This window comes from Furipterus horrens, unplaced genomic scaffold (genome assembly GCF_987537825.1).
Source record: "Furipterus horrens unplaced genomic scaffold, mFurHor1.1.pri manual_scaffold_3, whole genome shotgun sequence".
Classification (NCBI taxonomy): Eukaryota; Metazoa; Chordata; class Mammalia; order Chiroptera; family Furipteridae; genus Furipterus; species Furipterus horrens.
Window position 1 is genome coordinate 32,979,536 of NW_028327173.1, and position 6,000 is coordinate 32,985,535.

The window sequence follows — 6,000 nt, forward strand, 5'->3', positions numbered from 1 at the left end:
CTAGATTGTGGCCGAGGCTCTTGCTAAGAGGCAAAGGTGGTGGACTATATTGGATAGCTCCTTTTGCCCATTTGCATCCATTCTCCACACCTCTCCAAAGAGAATTTGTAAGAAAATTGGAATGAAAGCTAATATGATGTTAGAAATAGAAGTTAACAGGAATAAATTTAAAATAGAAAATGTCCTTTGAAATTTAGCACAAATTTTAATCTCAAATGAAAATCCTGATCAGGTACATATTTCATACAATGTACATGGATAATAGTTTTAAAACATGTTTGAAAAATGCAGTCTTAGTATTTATTGGGTACAGAGTTTCGGTTTGGGAAGATGGAATAATTCTGAAGGTAGATGGTAGTGATGGTTGCTCGACAATATGATTGTAATGTCACTGAATATACTCTTAACATGGTTAAAATAATAAATTTTGTTATGTATATTGTAACAAATGTTAAAAATTTAAATAAACAAAAAACAAATATGCCAACAAGGGACTATAAAATTCAATACAAATCACATTCAACCTGACAGGCAAGCAAATCTTATCACAAAAGAAGAGATATATAACAATCAGAAAGAATATATGGACCCCCATGTTCATAGAAGCATTATTTATGATATCCAAGATCTGGAAACAGCTCAAGAGCCTATTAGTAGATGAGTGGATTAAAAAAGATGTGGTGTATTTACATAACAGAATACTGCACAGCTGTAAAAAGGAAAGAGCTCTGACCCTTTGTGACAGCATGAATGGCCTTGGAGAATATTATGCTAAGCGAAATAAGCCAGTCAGAGAAAGGCAAATACCATATAATCTCACTTATATGTGGAATCTAATGAACAAAATAAACTGATGAATAAAATATGACCAGAGACATGGATACATTGAACAGCCTGACAAGGCATGGGGATGAGGGGACTAGAAGAGATTAGCCAAAGAACATATATGTATATGTTCATGGATATAAACAATAATATGGTGAAAGCCAGAGGTGGGGCTGGAGCTGGGGGGGTGACTAAGGGGGGATAAATGGAGGACATCTGTAATAGTGTCATCAATAATAAAAAAAAAAACTTACCAAAAGAAAAAAATTCACCTTAATTAGTCCATCATATTATTTCATCTGATATGCTAACTTAATTCAAAAATAAAAGTTAAACTTTAGGAATAAATTTTAAAAAAAGTGATGCATGTCTTTAAATGAGTATTATTACAGCAATTTTCCTTTTATAGAAACAGTAGTATCTAATTCACCCTTTTTCTGTCAATTTTGTTTTTAATTTAAGCAAAATTAAAGTGTTTTTGCTATACCCTCCTAGCCTGTTGAAGGTGTGTTAAAATATCTTTCATGAAGGTTATTCATGTTATATTTTGATAGCCAAGAATTTTGTAGATATTTAATATTTAAAAACTCTTAGTAAATATACCACCATGAGGTATTTCTCCCTAATTTTGTTAAGCTCAGTTAGTTACAATAGAGAACAGGAATTCAGGTTGTAAAGCACACTGTGCAAAGGTGACTGGTCACACTACCAGGTGACTGGGGAAGAACATGCATGAAAATAATATTTTCCTCGTGCCTCACCAAAGCTGACTCCAGAAATTGAGCCCCACATTTGCCATGGCACAATACTGCACAGTGAGAATTAAATAACTCATAAACATGGAGAAACGATTTTCCTTAGAAGTGACTGAGACCTCTCTCTGTTCACACTATCTCCCTAATCTATAAATACAGTTAAGTTCCTTGAAATGTAGAGACAGGAGGTCTCCCAGAAGACACAGGAAGAGGAAGGGATGGAAGAGCGATGACCGACTATGAAGAGAGAAGCGGATCCTAAATCTTACACTTACCGGTGATCCAGAAGCAGCTCACTGCTGTCCCTAGAGAATGAATCCCAGGTGAGTCACCTGAAGTTCTGAGGATGCCAGAACTAGCCAGACTACTTAAAGCTCCTCTGACTGCTGCCCTCCACCTCTGGCCGCCTGATTCTGCCAGCCTGGTCCTGCGTTCCCTTCCTAAGGGGAACTCCAAGGAGACTGGCTCTTCCAGGCCCTGGGTGGGAGCCTGTTCAGCTCCAGTGACTGCACCTGGCACTGACTGCGGTGCTAACACCACAAGTACCGACACGGCGTGCCTCTCTCTGAAAGGGAGCAACACACAGCCTGATGCATGTATTTTATGTAACCTGTGCTGAGTAAAAGGGCTGTGGTAAAGAAATTTATTCTGAATGCTCTGCTGTACTTAGAAAGGAAAGGAAGGGAACTGTGGGAGCATAAATAAAAGTCACTCAATCCAGACCAGGCATTCAAGGAGGCCTTCGAGGTAGTCACTGCTGAGAGGACTCTCAAAATAAAACAACAGTTAGCCCATTTAAGAAGAGGGGCAGAAGGAGCAGAAAAGGTTTTCCAGGTTGAGGAAGTGATGGCTTGAAAGGCATTTGAGAGAAAATGTTCAATTCAGAAAACTGCAATTAGTTTTCTGTCGATGGAATGGGAGATATGATCAGAGAATGAGGTAGATGAGATGTACGGAGAAATTAAGGTAAAATGGTGGTTTGAATTTTAGGAAGTATTATGTAATATATACTTATGTATATATATATATATATATACACACACAATACATACATAATTCTCATATAACCTAGATAATATACATACACGAGTATTAAAATATATAACTACATATATAAGCATGTACATGTGTGCACAAATATCTGTATATAGTTATAAAGAGTTATACATATTTATGTACTTTATGTACATGCATACTTATCCTAATGGTGTATATATGTATAATACATGCATAAGTGATGATATTTGCACATATATGCCTCTACAAACACATGACTATGTTGATGCATACACAAACATATGGACTAGATGGGACATATGAATATATGTTAAATAAAAACATACATATATATATATATAAATCAATAATCTGGGACAAATACAATTAAGACTTAAAGCAGTGGCAGAGCAGATGATGCAAAATTGGAAAGATCTGAGATCTATTTAGGACATAGAATTGAAAGGTAGAATTGATTGAATGAGGGAGTTGAGGGAAATGAAGACTTTTGGGATTTCTCCCAGAGTTCAGCATTTAACTGACAAGATGAATGGAGAGAATATTGTTTGAGGTATGGCTTAAGGGAAGGGGAGCAATATGAGACGGCTAAATGTGGTTGCTGTGAATAAGTTTGGTTTGGAACATACTGATTTTAATGTAGTTTTGGAATCCTAAGAAGGTTAAGTTAAAAGACACTTGGTTGTTTGCGTTTACCTTTGCTCTCCTCTCTAGCAAAGGGCAGGAACTCCTTTCTTATCTCACCAAATCATCCACCTTGCACTTCCTATATACCTATGTATCAGGCTCTCCCAGACCACACATTTGAGTCAACAAGGGAATATTTTAGAACTGCGTTGGGGTAGGGAATGCCATTGGCATTATTTATTTATTTTGTGTGTCCTTTTTAAAAAAAATTATATATTTGTTTGTTTATTTACTTATTTTTAGAGAGAGGGGAAAGGAGAAAGAGAGGGAGAGAAACATCACTGTGTGGTTGCCTCTCACTTGCGCCCCCGACTGAGGACCTGACGTGCAACCGAGTCATGTGCCCTAACTGGGAATTGAACCAGCGACACTTGGTTCGCAGAACGACGCTCAATCCACTGAGCCACAGCAGCCAGGGCCTTCCTTTTTTAATTGAGAATAAATTCACATAACAAAAAAATTACTATTTAAAACTGTACAGGTCAATGGGTTTTAGGGTACTCACAATGTTGTAGCATCATCACTCCAAAAAGAAACCTGTGCCTTTCACTTTCCTCCTTGCTCCATTCCCTGGCAATCACTGACCTACTCTGTTTATACTGATCTTCCTATTATGGACATTTCATATAAATGGAATCATACAATACCTGGCTTTTTTGACTGGCTTCTTTCATGTAGCTAAAATGCTTTCCAGGTTCATCCACACTGCAGCAGGTATCAGTACCCCATTCCTTTTTATGGGTGAATAGTATTCCACTTGTGAATATACATTTTTTAAACTGTTAACTAGCTTACAGACTTTATTGTTTTAATCTTTTTTCATTTTAACTCTGCATTCCTCATTATAGTGATGTTCTTTTATAAAACTTTAGATGTAATTAACATAGAACATTGTATAAGACATATAATATGTTGATTTGATACATTTATATATTGTAATATGGCTACCACCATAGCATTAGCTAACATCTTTATTTGTCTTAAAATTGTCATTTCTTTTTTGTAGTGAGAATAATTAAGACATAGTCTCTTAGAAATTTTGAAGTTTATACCAAAGTGTTGTTTGACCATAATAGCTATGCTGTGCATTAGGTCTCCAGAACTTATTTATCTACCATTACAAGTTTGTACCATTAAACAACATCTCCCCAATTCCCCAAACTCTCAGCCCCTGCTAACTACCATTCTATTCTATTTCTACAAGTTCTGTTTTTGTAGATGCCATTGGTAAGGTAAAGTTCCCCGGGGTGATTTCATTGTGTAAACCAGGTTGAAAACTATGGCTCTGTAGGTAATGGATATTTCTGACATGTCCTTACAGTTTTTCAGGGCTTCTGACAGGAAGTATTTGAGAGGCAGAGTAATGAAGTTTTCTCAACTGGGGGTATTGGGATGGGTACTGGGGATCTTCCAAATCCTGTTAGCTCAGCTGTTTAGTGACTAACATTATTCTCTAGTTCTGAGTGTGGGACTGCACTGTTACAGTAGAACAAGCTTCATCTTGTAAAGAAAAAGTGACATCAGGCATTATCTCCATCTGTTGCCTAAGGTAATGAGAACACTTGCTCTCACTCTCTGTTTAGAGTCAGAGTTTCAACATGATTGATGGGAAAATTCTGCTCATAAGAATGTAGGAGGGTTTATATGATCTCCAGTTATTTCTTAGATTGTCACATAGGCAATAACCGTAAAAAAAAAATGACGAATAAAACCTTATTAAAAAGTACAATTGCCTTTCACCAAAATAGAATGTTAAAGATTTCTGGCTTCTTCTTAGGATCCATAAAGTTGGAGTGTTTCCCCCAGCCTAACAACAAAGAAAAGGTGGGTAATCAACAAAATCATAACTTTTTCTTGAACCCTGCTGAGTTTGCAAGGAAAATGGTAGCCTGAAATTTCCAAGAGTAGAAGAAATGCAAGCACTGACTTATCTGGGTGGAGCATAGAAAGAAGAGAAGACACCATCACCGTTAACACTGGTCTGAAGACTTGAGCTAAAACTCTAATGAGTAGATAAAGGCGCAGTGTGGGCTACCAGGAGAGTATAGATCCCTAAGAGGTGCTACCCAAAAGGAGTTTGGACAACGGGGAGGGATATGATTGTGGGAGAAGGGATGGGCTGGGAGGGGGGAGCAATGGGGGAAAAATGGGACAACTGTAATTGCATAACAAAAAATAAAATTAAAAAAAAACAAACAAACAAAAGGAGTTTGCACCCACCTGCTGGATCTTCAGAGTGGTTACTTATGAGAATGACTGGAAGCAGGGTAGGAAACTGGAGAAGGCCATTCTGTGACCAGGCTGGGGACAGGCCAGTCACCTATTCTATGGGAGAGGCAGAGGTTACACCCAGGTACACCCTTATGGAATGAAAGCGTTCAGATGCTGCCAAAAGTGTTAAGATGCTGGCTGCATCCAGTGCCTCTTCCCTTGTAGAATAAATGTGTTAAGATATCTCATGTATATATAATATATATTTATTTATATATATAAATAACGCTGCTATGAATGTTTTTGTACATGTCCTTTGGACAAAGACACTAATTAGATACCTAAACATGGGTTACTGGCTCATATGCTATACATATGTTCACTTTTAATAGATAGTGGCAAACACTTTTCCAAGTTGTAGCAATTTATACAATCTTACAAGCAAAATCCTGCAATTTGTGGCAATGTGGATAAACCCGGAGGACATTGTGCTGAGTGAATTAAGCCA